At 39.5% G+C, this 18,030-nt stretch overlaps 1 long non-coding RNA gene across 2 annotated transcripts; it reads right to left on the bottom strand.

Moving 5' to 3' along the window:
• Positions 1 to 7,642: 7,642 nt before the first annotated feature.
• Positions 7,643 to 17,278, bottom strand: LOC310899832. Of its 2 annotated transcripts, none has more exons than XR_014584701.1 (3): positions 16,569 to 17,278; positions 9,340 to 9,450; positions 7,643 to 7,985 (listed from the first exon to the last, which is right to left on the bottom strand). It is a non-coding gene; the product is annotated as an uncharacterized lncRNA (long non-coding RNA). The 2 variants fall into 2 exon arrangements; XR_014584702.1 differs by lacking the exon at positions 16,569 to 17,278 and adding an exon at positions 11,239 to 12,133.
• Between the last annotated feature and the right edge of the window lie 752 nt (positions 17,279 to 18,030).

Genomic DNA, 18,030 nt, shown 5'->3' on the forward strand with positions numbered 1-18,030 from the left:
CTCAGAATTACAGACTCGCAGTATTGCAACACCATATGTTGTACTTACATGTGCCGTATCTGTGATTATAAAATCCCTGAATTCTTCCTATGACCCAGTCATTGCCTGGTGCTGCTTTGGATTTTTGCTGATGACCTTCTGGGTGACTGCCCCGGCAGGAAAAGAGCCGACAACGAGCTACCAGTCATTGGTCCAGCTTTTCTACAATGCCCAAGTCGAAAGGATCAGTGAGGAGGTCCAAGACGCTCCTGTGAGGTTACTATTGCCAGCGCAGACTTCTGATACAGATACCCTGACTACGCATACATAGCAGACTGTGCTGCTAAGTTCAAGTAATCATATTCCCTACTTGTCACAGTTCCTAACTGGAATGTACTGACCACTCAAAATGCTTTCAGAATTACCAAGAGAATTTACCAGTTCATGCACATCTTCCGCTTGCACACCTTAAGCAGGACTGAAAGAAAATACACAGGCACCCACTATCTCTTGTATAGAATAGTGCTCCCCAACACCTAGGCCTTGTTAGTGGGCAAGCACCCTTCGTTTCATTTGATTTCTAAGCTGCTCAGCCTCCTGTTTTTATAGCTTTCCATTTAACTAACTACTAAAATTGTTATTTTTTTCTTTACTTCTTTATTCGAGCAGCTGAAAGTGAAGCAGGCAGCTCCACCCAAATTCTTCTTTTCATTATACCAACATCCTTGCTAGGTTTATCCATGTATCAGCTTGTTATCTGTTTTCTACTGTTTTAAATGCTTTGCCAGGAAGCTGTCAGTGATGTTCCTCTCCCCTCCTCCCTCCACTGGGGACTATTTATCTTTTTAATGTCATTTTAAAATAGAGACTATTTCTTTTAATGGCGATGTGCATATTTTCATGCTTACAGTTATAAGTCAATTAACGCATTGACCACAAAAGTGCATTCACCAATACTACAGACCATGTGCGTGCAATTACCTCATGTACACGATCACAATAACGACACATAATTCAATGCCCCATCTGTAAGATAGGAAATAATATTTCCTTTCTTCTACCTTTGTCCATGTACATAGTAGACTCTTGAGGATAAGCAGAGTCTCATTTTGTTTGTATATATATATATATATATAAGTTCACACACACACATACACAATACACATGCACACAATGCTGCAAACAATCAGAGCCTGGTCTGGGGCTGCTATAAACTCTGGTAGAACATTTTGCTTCAGATTTTGGCACGATATCTCCTGCTGACTTTCCCTCTTCTTGCTATTTCTAGCCCAGGCTGACAGTTTTGGTTAGCTGCTTTCCATGCTCCAGCAAACCTGGGGAAGCAAAGCAGAAACACTGGAGGACAGAAGCAGAGCCTTCCCTCTCTCCCACGTGTCCCCCGGGCCCTCTGTGGGGTTTGGGGCACGTAGTGGAGAAGCAGAGCCCTCACAACCATTTTCACACAAAAAGAGGGCAGATGAGGTAGAGCCCAGGAGGACTCTGCTGCATCCCGCGATGGCAAATGAAAAATGTTTTCCTGTTCTTTCTGTCACAAAAGGTGGAGGGAGAGGGACCTCCCAAGAGGAACGAACGAAAACAATTCATGAGATACGGCCTGTGGGTACAGAACTACCACAGCTGCAGGAGAGGCTGGGATGTTGTGCAGGTCACGCAGAGGAGAGTGGGGGGAATGCAAAATGCTAGAAAAGACTTGCAGCAAGTAGGCAACTTCTGTGCTTGGGTGTTTAAGATCTATTTGTTGGCAATCCTGAGGTAAGTGGGGAATGACTCCAACATATGCTAATGTAGGGGATTCCTACATTACAAGCCCCAAGGGACTCCTGAGATGATGAACTCCAAGCCTTCAGCAAACTGCTTCTTCATTCCTGTCAGAACAGACTCATCTCTAGGGTCACACAAACATTTATTTATTTTTTTATATATATATTTTTTAAATACTGTAAGCTGCACTGAGTTGCAGGAATTTAATATATATATATTTAAGCATGATGTTCCATCTCTCTCTCTTCCCCAAAACACTGTGCCACGAGTCTGTTCTCAAACGAGTGGATGTACTGACATTTGCAGAAATTTAACGTGCATTAGTTGGCCAAACAGCATTGCCCTCCTTCTCCACTTATTTCTACAAATACGTGCCCCTCTACTGCAGAGGGTTTGTCACAGCCCAAGGGTGAATTTTGAGAGACCGTTTGTTAAAATGCTGGCAACGAGCCGCAGCATTGTCTGTGCTGAGCTCCCACATTTCCGAGGCGGGGAGCCAGAGCCTGGGTCTGCCATGGTACCTCCGAAGTGGGATGGGGCTGGGTCTGACCATTTCTTTGGAGGCCCTGATGGGAATTCCTGGAGAGTGTGAAGCAGTCCTTTAGAAAAGCTTCCACCATTATTCCAGGCCGCACTGGCCTGGAGAAGCTGCTCAGCTAAAGTGACTGGCTAAGAGTGCTGTTACTGTCTTCCAGTGACAGAGACAAGAGGCAGGCAATGCCACACTCGGGTAGCACTTCTGCTTGCCTCCGGCTGCTCTCCTCCAGGAGCCTGGGGGAAAAGACAGCTGGAAAGAGACAAGAGACAGAAGAAACTGAAGAAAGAGAAAAGGAGAGAACAGATGCAGAGGAATTTAGGAGCTGGACTTTTTTCATGCTTGTCCCACTGTCAAGTTATCCCATCCAATACCCCTTCCAATACCACACATTGGGAAGAAGCATACATGGAAAACAGCTCACCTTTGACAGCTAGGCTGTCCACAGCAGACTTTTGAGGTTTTTCTTTAAAAAGACATCATGACAAGCAAAAATTTTGCAATGTTTTCTGTCTGCAAAGTTGTTTTATCATTCTTACACCTTGACGGTTTTTGCCCTGTTACAGTGGGTCCCAAACACCTTCTTTGGTTTACTGAAGTAGTTCTCAATGGATTTAAACTTCAGATAGCTTGTCCTGCAGAAGCCAGAGCACTACATGGAGAGTTATGCTGCTACGGAAGAGTGGAGCTGCTCTCAGTGTGTGCCAGAAACTCCTGGTGATTACAAGAAGCACTGCAGATGCACAGCTCCCTCTGATTACTTTGTCCTAATTCAGCCCTACAAACATGAATTTCCATGATTTATGAGTTGCTCATGACCCACAGGGTTTTGGCGTCACAGCTGGGGTTAGCTGCGCCATCAGGTCATACACAACGCTGTCTTTTGCGGGAAGATGTAGCACACCGCCACGTAGCTTAAGAGCTGTTCACAGCAGCAAGCAGTTTCTGGGCCGGCAGCTTGCAACAGCCACAGTGCCATCTGTGGTAGCTGTCACCCAACTGCCCTGTGCACAAACCCAAAAATCTGGATACCAGTGGGGGTTTGTTTCTCTCACTTCCCCTCTTCCTGATGCCAGCAGCCAGCTAACAGCAAGAAGAGTGCGAAGGATGAGGGCACTAGGAAAGAACTATTGATTTTTTTGAATTGACTATTGAAACTTATTGATTGATAAAGAACTATTTTCAGCACTGTGGTGTGGTTAATCTGGGCTTCCTTTTCAATGTTGTCTTGTAAAGAAAAGGGTCAGAAAGTTATCTGAGAGAAGTACTTGATGTTTTGCTTTGCTTTCCAGCTCTTCTAAATCAGGTCGGTTTACAAAGAACACCCTGGCTGTGTAGCACATTTTATATGACAATCTCAAAGCAGTTGATATTCAGTTAATTCACAACCTTGCTTTGATTTTGGATTTGTTATTCCCATTTTCACTGTAGACACTGAGGCAGAGAAAAGTTCAATTGTCTCTCAAGCAGCATGCAGTACAACAATAGCAGAACCCAGAACAGGGGCTCGGCACGCTGGATGTATGCCTGGCAGCTTCCTAGAGCCAAACAAGCAAAAGCAGAGCCGAGGCAATGCAGGCATTCTTAGGAAAATTTCCCCTGATGACCCAGGTTGCCCAGGTGTACACAGGGAGGACAGATTTTCCCACTTATCACACAGGGTTTTGCAAACCTCCTCATAACTTACTTTTGCTTCTCGGGTGTAAGGGAATCTATGACAGGACCAAAAGGAGACAGATAACAAGTTGGAAAAGGGACAAATTCAATTAACACCTTCTTTCACACAGTAGTTGTTTCTAGCTTGTCATGCTTGTCATGCTCGTCTAGCATAACACCCTTAAGAACAGCCCTATGAGCTTCGGCCCTATGAAGCCAAGATAAGAAGAAATGTCTGAAGGGACAGGGAACCAAACCAAACCGAATTACCACTACCCTTTCTCTGCAAACACGTGGATGTGTGGTTTTAAATCAAGGACCTGTTAAGGGCAACAGAGGAAGACAGACATTTCAACAACTTCAACTCACCTCTGACTTTCTCCTGATGTCTAAAAAAGACATGGGGAGCTTCCCTATTGCACCCTCTGTTGCATCTGAGCTCCAGATGCGTGCATGCTATTTCCAGAGTCAGAGGATACAGATGTCATTAAATATGCTGGTGATCTGCTCGAGTCTATTGAAATTTTTTTAATCTGAGATCAACACCCAAAAAAGTATTTGAAGACTCAGCATGAAGAGGGGAAACAACTGCAATGAAAGCTATAGTTCCCGTATTACCAAAACAAGGTGCAGGGCACAGATTATAGCTAGGATTGTGAACCAAAAGTCCAATTGATAGGGGACAGGTCTTGCAGGACCTCTGAAACAAGTAAGAAACTTTCCAATATGGTGTTTTCTCCTCATGTGGTTGTAGGGTTATACAGTAGGTTTTAAAGTCCCAGCCAGTTTTCCTTTTATAGTAGCCTATTTATACACTCTAAATTCAGTCACAGCTTCCACTGTACTGTACTGATTACTATAGTGCTTATTTCCTCATTCTGAATTGCACATGCATTTCTTTTCCCATTTGTTATTCTCTCCTTGCTTGCTAGATTTATTAGCCTTGCATTACCTCCACCCTGCTGCTTAGTCTCTTCTAGGTTCTCTTTCTAGGGGCATTTGTGGCAAATAAGTTGGCAATTAAGTAATCATCAGTTTAGTTTCTGTACTTTAATAAAATAAACATGTTAAGCAAAGCCTCTTCACTCTTAAATGCATGAAGAATAGATGCAATGGAGTTTTGGGGCAGTGATTCAGTATCGCTCAAGTTAAAATCTCCTCCTCCATGTCAAATAAACCACTAAAAATATAATTTCTTAATACTCACTGTCCGTTATCTGGTATCATTTACTTACTGTGTTACTGTGTGCCTAATGGCCACTGTTCTGTTTTGCTTACAGGATATATTATAAAGTTTTCTGACCTGTAAATCATTTGACGACTGAAATCCAATTTAAAGTTTTCCCATTTGCACTAGACATAAGCTGTGTAGCAAACTTTTAGATGCTAACAATACTTCTGAATTCACAATGCACTTAGTCCAAAAACTCCTGAAGTTAATATTTCTGCACTTGGTTGCCAATGTTTGCTAAAAACTGAAACATTCTTCAGCTGACTAAAAGCTTCACATCCTTAGAACGTAAAATCTAAATATAAATGTGGTGGGCGTATGTGGATCTTTTCTCTCTGAGGAGGCTCTGTTACGAATTTCCAATGTTTTACGCCACCACCAAGCCTCCGCTAAGCCGTGACACCTGTTCAGAATTTTCAGCTTCTTAAACTGAAAATAAGCTGAAGCTTATTATACTTCCTATAATCCCCAGAAGAACTGCAGGACATGGAACAGAGCTCTGCAGTCCCGGACTTGTGGTATTAATTCTCAATGCCCCCTAGGTGTCTTTCAGTGTTTTACATTAATAGCCACCTTAAGGATGACTAACTAAACAGATAGACTTGCTTCTCTTAACTAATGCCAGTAAATGCTTGGGTTAGCAGGCAGACCAGGGAAAGAAAACCTACAAATTCCATAGAAGGAACACTACAGATAATATGGGGAAATGGCCTATGCCGAAACAAAACAGAAAAACTTAACGTACTGCAGCTTTTAAGTAACTATGTTGAATGCAATGCTATCAATCATATTAATAATGATTTGCTATTCTTAGATTTGATATATTCAACAAACATTAGCAGTACACAATGCTAGTGAACAAAAATTGTTTTGGCATCAGTCTATAGTCACTTTCTAATATTTCTACCAAAAATAAACTGTATCTCCTAGTTAAAAGCCAATATATTCTTCTGAGGCACAATGCCTCCAGAAGAAATCCTGTTTCAGAAGACTCTCTCATTACAAACCACAGATACCACTCAAATTAATAACAATAACAATTTTGACCTGATTTGTTCACACACATCAATCAGGATTCATTTTAGACTCAAAATATATGACATTACAAGGTTATTAGTAAGTTTTTCCAGGTACTAGAGAATACTGTATAGATATATTTGTTCAAGTGCTTCTTTGTCAATATCCTTTTCCACATTTACATCATAGTTTAGCTGCACCTCTACTACCCATTGGCTAAATTGTATATCCGTCTGAAACAATGAAAACAGATCCTTAAATTAACACAATTCTGAGAAACATAACAGGATTTTCAAGGCCAATACAACATTAAGAAAGCAAGACATAATAAGAGAGATTAGTCATTCCAAATTAGGCAGCAGTGATAAACTCATTTCTGGAAATAATATTTAACTTGAATAGGAGAGAATACAGATAACTTTTTAAAATCATCTCAGTTGGTAATGTAGGTATTTTGCTGGTATGCTACAACTGCTTCTCTATATGCATTTGTATAAGCCTCAAGCATCCTGATTTCAGGGATCATTTTGACATAAGTAGTGAGGGAGTAGCTAACTGTACCATGGAACAATCACAGGTACTTTCTTGTTTTACACCCAGGGAATATTATAGTAAGAGTACAAAGGGCTTCTCATCTGTTGTGTAACTACTGTCTGCTCCAACAAAAGGTCAAATGACACCCCTGCTGCTCCTGGGGCTGAGGATCTATTTCATCCATCAGCACACAGGCAACAAGTGATTGCATGTCTATAAAGCAGACTATTGTGGCCAGCAAGCCACTTTATAAGTAACCTTGTCATGTATTATCAGTGTTTTGTTTCCTAAGTAAAGCCAGCCCGCATAATTTGTATAGGCATCATACACATAACAACTGCAATCTACCGATAACCTATGGCAGAATGGACGCAGGGCAGAGGTTGGTCCCTCGGAAATGGTTACTACTCAGAGAACAGCAGTGATAGCATAGGAAGTTCAGCATCATTTAAAGCTGTGTTGTCATTCTGTTTGTTTCCAACTGCAATATAAAGTAATGTTTCTGATCCAATCATAATCACTTGGCTAGTTGGGAGACTACACCTCTCCCTAATCTGTTCTCCTAACAGCTCATACCGGCAATATTGTGTATAATTTTCAATGCTGACAGCAGGTCAGAAGACGTGATATCTTCAGGAATCCCTTCTTTAATATATTATTTTCTCTCACTGGCTTAGCAAAACAGTTTGTCATGTTTTAAGGCAATGTGCAAATGCAGAGGTAAATAGAGAAAACAATTTTTTGCTTCTAACTAGAAGTTTATAAATACATCTGTACTTCTGAGGGTCTACTCCTATACCTGGAATTAATGAATACAATCATCACAAAACTTACTCACATAATATGGCTTCAATAATGTTTTGTCATCGTTGTTTTTTTATAACCTCACAATTAAAGTCTTGTTAATAATACAATGATTCACGGAGCCTATTGATATAAACTGGGTTTTCCATTTAATGGGTAGGAACAATCAAAGTACAGAAGATCATTGGTGGTCAACCTGGAAATAAATTCCAGAATCCTACAGGTTTTAAATCTGTGCACTAAATTACATACCCTTTCTGATGGCAATGCTGGCAAGCAGCTAACCTCCAGCACAGAACTGCTTTTCCATAGAAAGTGACAAAATGTGTTGGATAAAACTGACTGAGGGAACTTACCCGAAGCTTTGAGAGCAAATCTTCAAGGTTTGGAACCGTCACTAATAAGGACCCTCTTTTCTTTACATTACAAGCAATAAACTCCCAAGCTCTGAAATACATTTAACAGTAGGTCATCAGTTCTGAGGAAAAGAAACACATTTGATATACAACAAATCTAACACTTCTACAGTTCAAGCATCGGAAGTAGTCTAAGCTTAAAGACTTGCTGTACATGCCTTTGGCCACTGTTCACATCTCAGCAAATAACTTTGCAGGAATAAAATCAAGCTTTGTATTAAATACAGAGGGAATATATGGTCTTATAATGTTAGTTTTTGTAACTTTTTCACTCTGATACATACATGCATGTCATTTTGTACTTGTGTACCTTCACTTTGGACTACAATTAAACATCAACACTTGGTCCCTTTAAACTTTTGAAGAAAATCCAGTCCCCTCACACACTGTTTTATTAAGCAGCTCTTTACATACTTCGCAGTCGTGACAAAAGTCTCTTAAGACATTAGCAATAGCAGTATCTAAATATAGCCCCCAGCGTTCCTTTTTTTCCTGATTTTGCAAGTCAGATCATTTCTCATAGCACAGCAATTTAGACTAAAAAGAATTTAATTTCCAGCATTCTTCAAATGTCATTTGTCTTCATGGTACCAGTGCAACATTAAGCCACTACACCTGAGTTCTTGAAGAATCAGATGAATTCTTGGTCATGTGCCTGGAAACAAATCTGCTGGCAATCTGAACCACCCACTACCCTTCACCTACCCATTCTGTCTCTGTGGCTGACGTTACTGCTTGGTGTCAAGGGCAGTAGAACAAGCCTTAAACTGCTAGCAATGTCACACTGTTGGCTGGGCTGGCAGAGACACAGACATGCTTTCCTTTTTACTGCCCATACTAAAAGAAGAGTAACTTTGTGAGGTAAAGTTATTAATGTTTTAAATAGACACTGCTAGATTAACAAAAGCTCATCTGTGAGTGTCTAGTACCTGAAAGACAAAGAACCTTAACCATGCATTTTTTTGCTGCCACATCCTTATGAAGATACAATAGAAATATCATTATGTTTTGCAGTGCATCTGTATTAATGCTCTGACATCCACAAGGCAGAGTGACCTGTCTTCTTTCTGAAGATTAAGCTTTATGCTGATAGAGTAATTTCAGACCCTTTAACAGCAAGGTACTATTTTAACAGATCAGTGCAAGGATCCAGGGCAAGATTTGGGTAAACAAAAGAGCAGTATTTAGTGGGTTTAATAAAAAACAACTGCCCTAACACCTTAGCACTTAAAAAAAACCAATGGAGTAAAGGCAGTTTGAAACAATTTCCTTATGTAATTTATGTATGTGACTTCAAAAAGCACAACCTTAAGGTTTTCCATAATTCACAAGGTTACACACACATTGCCAAAGAAATAGATTACTTGTTTGGACACATAGCTTACCTGGCCTGTTCCAGTCTGTCGAGAAAATATTCAAAGACATTATTCATTACAACAACAAACATCAGCCTACTGAAGAAGTGAAGCCTGAGTACAGATGTCTGCATGAACCACCTGAAGGAGAAAAATTTCACAAGGCATAAATTAATTTAAGAGACAAATAAAGCCTTTAAGTAGACATGAAGTCTGTCAACATAATACAGCACCTGCTACCACCATTTTGGACTTGTCACAAAAAGGGGTATTTCACTGAGTTAACAGTAGATAAAAACTGAAGTAAATAACCAGAATAAACTTTAAAAAAATTAAATAGACATCTTTTCTCTAATTAAAATACTTGATTCATTACATTAAATGAAATAAGCTGTATCCAACTTTTGCCCTAGTACAGCACGTGCCATAAAGGAGGAGATGATGTATGTGATGGCTGATACTTTTCATTTATCTATGTAACACCACAAGTACTTATTGATTATAGTGAAGGAGTTAAGCTAGCTAAAGGTTTTTTGAGGATACTAACAGGCTCTTCACAGGCTCAGTGGCTTACTAAATGATCATAGCTAGAAAAGACAATACAGATGTAGGTTTGACAACTAAATTCTCATTACCAATATTGGGACTGGGAATGCTGGAAAGGCAAAATGCTGACCGGCACTGGAGGACAGCAAGTACTTTACCTTCCCAAACAACTGCCTCCCCAGACAGCATAGGAGCTGGCTTGATTTCATTTACTTTCACCTACCAAAAAGGATATTAGCACATCATTTCATTTTCAAACAGGTGAGATTATAGCAACAGGAGAATATGAATGCTCATTAACACTCTGACAAGATGTGTTTGATTTCCTCTTAAACATGGAGAAATACATCACATCCTAAATCTGAGGAGAAACATAAATCGGAACATCTTTTTTTGAGGGGATAAAGGAAAGAATGCTAATCTGCATATTGCTTGCATTCCACAAAATGTTTTGGAAGTGCATCTATGTATGTTGACAGTGTAGAGAAAATACAAATTCCAGTCTTTCCTGTGTGACCTATTACTAGGCTGTGCAGAGAATATACTAACATGATGGATTTAATGTTCCACATTTTGAGAATTCCTTCCAGTGTTGGGAAGATGTAAAAGGGAATCTTTGACTCTGACAGGAAAGCTGAGTGCTTGTATAGAAGATAAAACATTTACCTGTTGAAAAACGTTTTGCCCACTTAACAATATACAAGTACTTGTTGGGAGGGTAAAATATACATCCCTCTTCACAAAGCACATGCAAAGCATGCTATTCTGATTGACCAAAGAAACAGATGCTACCACCCCTGCAACTGGTAGGGGTTTCAGAGGGCGAAGTGATGACTAATTGTCACAGTTTATGATCCCAGCTGATGCTATCAGAGTGCATTATAGCAATTGCAATGATAGCCAAATATTTCAATATCAGTAATAGCAGAAACAAGGTTCTACTGTTCAGAAGAAAATCAGCATCACAGCATTTAATCTCTGTGAGCTATATTCCATGTTCCATGGGTTCTGGAAGAGTGCTCCAACTCAGAGAAAAAAAAAAGCTCTCTTTCCTTAAATGCATCACCATGCCAAGTTGGTCACAACTGCCTGTAGTGAGCAGAACAGAACCAAATGTATTATCGTACCTTATCCAGAACTGGCAGGCTAGTGTTTGAAGGCTGTACTTCGTTGAGAAATATGGACAGTTTAGTAGTCAGAATGACTGGTCAAATGGCTACTTTCACCTCTAGTGTGCGGACATCTGAATTCACTAGCTCACTATAACAGTAAGTTCACTATACTTAGAGCTTTTTAATACAATTAAAAATTGTCATCATTTATCTTAAAACAGTGCACTATAAACTGCAGGATGACCAGATGATCTTGGAGGTCTTTTCCAACCTTAATGATTCTGTGATTCTAAAAAGAAGCTGGAACATCTAGGCAGCAGAGAAACAAGACGGATCACCCCAGTCGATGTCACCACCAGCAGTCCTGATGATGGTAGGTTCTAGTTGTGAACTCATGTCCTCTGCATAAGCCACTGCTAACTGCAGATAAAAAAGACAGACTATGAACTGAGGTGGTAGAGGTATTATAGATAAAGGCTTGACTACTGCCCTGCTACATGGGTAACTGCTTCCTGCAGTGGGGCAGGACAGACAGCGAGGGAGAAAACATGCTTCAGCAAGACCTGTCAGAGCTCACTTATCAGAACCTGCATTACTCCATGATTTTTAGTGCACCTAGGCTGTAAGCAGGGTTCAGATCACAATTTTCAAGGCTAAGGAGACATTTTACTTTACCTTTTTTTCAAGGGGAGGAAAAAACAAAACCACTAAATTTATGTACAAAACACCTGAGCAGCAGCCATTTAATCCAAACACAAGTGACTGACGGACTATTCACAAAGGGATCTTTAAAATGACAACCTGAAGGAGGAAAAGGTTATATATATACACAGCACAAGAAGTTATATTAGTACTGAAATTTCTTAATGCCCTACTAATGGTAGTCCTCGTGTTTTAAGCCTCAATTCAGAAAAACAAACTACTAGGAAATTTTGAACATGTGTTGTTACCTCCTTTACTTCAAAAACACTTAAACTTTGAATTAAAATAAGACTGCATTTACAGAGCAGGTGACTGTGCTGATTAAACTGATTTCAGCAGCCCCTTCTCCCTAAACACATCCTTGTTCCTACGCAGGAATGTTGGACCACATGAGTGGCTGCACCACGAGCCAGACTCAGATACAGCTCCAGCTGAAACAGTTTTTTTGCAGGGTTCCCTTTCAGCTGGACCAATTCCCTGATCTGCTTGGCTATGTGCTGGCACAACAGAGCGGGCAGCAACTGATTTTAAATCTGTTGAACTCTTTTATTTTCTGCACAGCATCTAAACATTTGCTACAACGGCAAAAGATGCTGAGCAACTTTCAATGTACTTTAACAAACCAAATCTTGACTAAGATTACACCTTGCTGTCCTTTGGGAACACATTCTAACAAAAATTCAATGGTTACTTAAGAAAGGACTTTTCAAAGTTTTTTCCGTATTTGTGTCATAAATTATTATCAGCATCTGGATTCTGACTATTTTTTAAGCTAGTAGGTATCTCTAGAGAGGATTCATTTTGGGGGTAAAAAATAATCTAATGAGATATTAAAAGCAGTGTGATAACAGAAGTCACATGACTAAATTAGCATCTAATGAGATGCAAGCAGCAAAGTCCTCAGGCATTGCTTTGAAAATGTAATATCTTCTTATCTTTATGCTCTGAAATGAATACTTCAGCAGAATTACAAGGTGTGAAGGAAAAACAAAGTCGTATAACAAAGAATATACAAGGCCAAAAAGCATGTATATACATCTCCAGTTCCACTGAAGTAACTTGACAAAGTTCTTAACTGCACCTTCAGTCTCATCACAATATGGTGCTACACAAATGAACACAAAGAATACGCAAAAAGGGAAGGTTATGGATAAACTGGCAGCCTGGGACTGAACTGGGTAACCCGATGATACTGCTTACCTTGTGTTATATTTATGTATGTTTATTATTTCTTTACAGTTTAAAATTGGTTACTTTAATTTCAAATGCACTACTGCACCCAGCAGTTTGTGTGACTCCACTCAAGAGCATATGCATATAACACAGGATTAAAACCACTATTTCACTCAGCATACCCTTTTCACCAGTTTTTGCTGGTAACAAAACAACTGGTATGCCCAAATACAAAACATTTTTCTCATTAAAGTGGTAGTAGTTATTTCCACAACAGGAGTATGGAAACATTTCCCATATGATCTCCTATTATTTGAAACCCATATTGTTTGTGGAAGGTACACATGCACTGGCATTCCAAGAAAAAAAATACCAATAGCCAAAAGTCCTTTATGTGTTCTTAGATCCAAATTTGCAAATCCTACAAACATTTTTCTGCTAGTGTTAATGAAACACAGAGATATTTAGTTTTGTTATTCAAGACAGAAACTCTTTACATGCTCAGTTCCAAGGAAGTTAGTGGCAATCCTGTCATTAGTTCACTGGAGAAACAGCTAAGATGTATCTGTTTTGCATGAGCCAGCAGGTAAGTTCATTCCAGAAAAAGGCTAAGCAATTTGACACACATTATCGTATTTTGGTAATTTCCTTTCTCCTTACTGCTTTGAGAATTTATTTTCCAATACAAAGCCTTTGTTTAAGACCAAAACAAGCAGAGGCAGAAAGAACTTCTCAGAATGCTGATTTACCAGTCTCTCTCATAAACAGGATACCTACTGCACAGTGGTTAAAAATGCACTGAACCATATTATTTAGTTACCTTTATTCTGTCAATAAGCTGGTATTTTATAACTGTCATTTCTTGCAACTGTCAAAAGTCTGCATTTCTACTCCATAGAGTTGGGATGCTGAGCTATAAAGACAACCCTGTGTTAGGAAATGGAAATTTAGTAACTGATGCCTTTAGAACAACTTCAAATATTTCAGTCAAAATGGAAAATATAAAACAAAGGTTAAGATTAAGAAAGTATTTTAGAAAAGGATGCTGAGATACGTCTTAATATGGATGCGATGTATTTTTCAAAGCTAAGCCCCTATTTTGTCAATTTCCCCTTATATCTTGTGAATTTTTAAAGAAACCCAACATAACAGGTCAAAATAAAAAGAAAAGTAAAGCTCTGACTTTACTTCAATTGCAAAACAGATGGAAAGAGGCCCTGGAAGGAAAAAAGCAGTAAAAAACAAATTATAAAAATAGTGTGAAAGGAAAAGACTGTACATTTTTGTTTCTAGTGAAAATTGAAGAAAAAAATAGCAAGGGAAAACAAAACAAAACAAGCAAACAAACAAAAAACCCTAAGACATACACACAGTCAATGTGAGTGAAAATGGAGGGCAATGTACCCATAATATAATGGGATATTTTTGGACAGTCTTTGTCAGCACCTCTAAGAAGTGTATTACTACCATTTTCAGGTGCTTCATAGCGTTGCCTATAAAAAAAAGAAATATTATCTCTCAATAATAAGCCCAAAATACTTCAGTGGATCAGTTTTGGACTGAGATTTTAGAAAGCTGTTGGAGATGTGTTTTTTTGTTGTTGTTTTTTGTTTTTTTTTTAAGAAACAAGCAACCTTCCTGCAAACAACAACAACCAAACAACCACCAAATGCTTGAGCATATAGGGCCCTACTAGAGATATTGCTTTAACTTTTATCTGCCATTGTCTCCACTGAACACCATTATTACACATTAGCATTATTGCTAACAATGGGAGAGGCAAACAAGCAAAGCTAAAGATACAGACTGTTTGAGCTACCTATGGACTGCAATCTAATTAACATTTTCTGAACCCACTCAGTTCAGCAGAAACGCAGCCTGTGAAGGTAAAGTCACCATTTCTCCAACACAAGCCAAGAACATGACAAAAAGTAGAACTCTTTACGAAACGTTTTTCCTGCTTTATCTTGAGACTATCTTCTACTCTAACAATACAAGCATTTAAGAGCTTCAAAACAAATTCAATAGCTAACAAAAGTGTTACCATTTAAGGACCCAATGCTGCAAATATTTACAAATTGGAGTAACTTTTCTCATCTGAGTAGTCCCAAAATTAGATTATTCAGATGAGTAAAATTACATGCTCCAGTGTTTCCAAGACTGAGCCCTAAACAGCCATTGACTTTTGTAACAAAGTTGTAATGTGTGTTTTGCATTGCTGTTGGCCATATGTTGCACCAGCCATGCCAAAAGCAATCAAAATTGCACTCAAGTTTCTCGATGAAGTATTTTATGTGCATTTTAAAACACAGAGCAGGACAATATGTTTTTGGAGACAAATTCATATCAAAGTCTTCCTTTGTGTAATTTAACAGTTTGTCAGCTTCATAAAGGAATTTGACATAACTAATCTATATATAGACATGGTCAAGACATACGGGACAAACTTACTTATGAAGGAGAGACAGAGCAGGAATTAGCAAAAGAGCAGCATGTGTGAGAGCAATATGCTGCCGTGTTGGACAACAGACTTCTCCTCTCTGTAAGCAAGATCATTTGTATTCCCTTTTGTGAGGAAAGAGCAAGAACTAAAATCACTACTAGGCAGCACCATACTCTATTCAGACAGTCAAACCAGAGATGCCATTAGGAATGACCTGTCCAAGATCGAGTAGCGAGAGTAGGCAGTCAGAGAAGAGGGAAAATGATTGTCACAGTAATAAAATACAAATTCCTGTGCTGGATGTTACCACAAATAGCTCTGCACCAAGCCTGGAGCCAATGTCAACCACTACCTTTCCTGTCAGGTCAGGCAGTACACGCTGATAAAGAAACTTCAGTTTCATGAGAGAAAAGGAATGCGAAATAAACTCTGGGAAATTAAGAAGAGAACAAAGGTGTTGGATGGGCAGTGCTAACTAGTTTGCTATTAACCAATTAAACATTAATCTGAAGAGTTGCCATCACTGAAAACCTGTCTGCTTTCTTGCCTGAACTAGTGTGGGGACCCTGGAAAACCAGGGTTTGCAGATCTGATGTAGCCTGCCAAGGAGACTGTCCTGAGCGTGGGGACTCATTCCCTTACATGGAGAATTTTGAAATCCTTCATGAAACTAAATTCCCTTTTTCTGCACAGTGATACACTTTAAAGAAAATCAAATACACTAACTTGGAGTCATTTAAGTAAAAAAGAAAACACGGTACCTAAAGCTCAACACGATTCATACAAACCTTTTTATGGGCAGACATATTAATAGCTTAAAATTTAACTCCAAGGTTTTAAGGAACAGAATGTTCTCCTTATAAACTATTCCTTCTTCAATGCCTGTGCTGTGCTGGTGACAGCAGTGATCTGTACCACACCACACATGAGCTTTAAGACAGATGGTGCTTTCTACTGCCTTTCAACCTGCAAGAGGAGACTGAGGTTACTGCACAGTAGAAACGGTTTTCTTCTTGCATCTTCCTTTTCAGTTGTACATAGCTGTACCTCTTCCCTGCCCAGTTTTTGTGGGCAACTAGGGTCATTCATACACTGCAAATTACTTTGACTTACTTGTGCAGGAATCTCCTTCCATTGGTTAATGGCAATAATTCTGGCTGTGTATTGCACCAGTGTGCATGAAGTCCTCCATCAGCTGGATGCTGTGCTGTCCAGCTGAGTCATTGCGCAAACCAGTTTAGCTGAACAGAATTTGTTTCTCATGTTCCCAAAAGAGCACTTACCTAAAGATGCACTCTTGTATGAGCCACACTCTGTGCAGTAATTTCTATTCATTCTCTCCTCCTCACACAATGAATCAACGATAATCATCATCATAAAGGAATGCATCAACATGAACCATGGGCAGTGGATGCTGATGTATCTGAGAAAAAGAACAAAATCTAAAAAAGACATCTATACCAAAGTCTTTTACGCTGTTACACAGACAATCACCCCACCATTCTACCTTTCCCCAAATCCCTGAGACCCAAGTGCTTCCCTATTCAGAAGTTACAAGACAAAATCCCGCATGTGACCTGGATCATCAGATTCCACTGAAATAACCAGTAGGTGGAAGATGACAAAGGAAAGAAAGCTGCAGGCTTTGATAGCTGAGTAGGAGAGCTAGTGTAATTTTTGTCTCCTTAGAACTGTTTGGCTACAGGGAAGGTACAGGGTAATGGAAACTTTTTCTCTTCCATTTTAATGAGGAGAACGTATATTAAGAAAGGGCGATTTTGCTTCTTAACTTCAACAGTCTGAGTATTTTCATCTTCATGCTTTATGCCTCCATCTAGAAATACCCCTGATTAACACAAGTATAATTTTCAGTCAAAAGGACGCCAGTTGGGATGCTCGCCTTCTCATCCTTTCAAGGGGTATAATTCTTTATCCTCCTACTCCTCCTTCCTCCCTCTCCTAGGCTTGCTGCATGTGGCCAATCCACTTTTTCCTCTTAAGAGCCACACACCACTTTTTTGGGGAAATGTGTTAACTTCCCAGCTATACTGCCAGCTCAAGTAGAAGAGGTGCTCTCCCCTCCCACGGGACTCACAGCCCACCTCTTTCTGAGCCATCAGAATCTGAAAAGAACTGAAAATCATTTCTGGGCTGCCCACATTACAGCAACAGCAAAGCACTGGTCCTGTAATTCTGTGTTCTTTCAGGGGGCTGTTAGAGTCTATTATGGAGCTAGCATTAAGGAATCACCGTGACAGGTACCACATCACACAGAATGAAAGCTGTGCCAAATAACTTACGAAGCAGTATGAAGCAGCTTTCCTGGGGTCACACAGTCATGCAGCAACAGACCCGAGAACCAAACTGAGATTTCCCATATCTCAGTCCAGCACTCAGTCTCTACCATGAGCTACTAGTAAAACTGAAATCAGCACAGCCCCCAAATAAACGATGTGGTTCAGCAAAAGGAGACTGTAACAATTAACTTACTTTCTGCATAGCTATATGTTCCAAATTAAACATTGCCTCACTGGGTAAATGAGGTAAATTCTGCAAATCTTCAGTGATATTTTTGAGCACAACTTCATTATTCGTTACCACAAGCTCATCAAAGTCACCAATAAATCAAAACAAACACAAAACTCTGAACAATCATATGTAGATCACGTGGACTAAGTGATGACCAGTACAATATAGTTGCAAGACATAAACAATACCAGATGGATAGGGTTTTTATTTGAAATG

Source organism: Anser anser (assembly GCF_964211835.1).
Source record: "Anser anser genome assembly, chromosome: 5".
NCBI lineage: Eukaryota > Metazoa > Chordata > Aves > Anseriformes > Anatidae > Anser > Anser anser.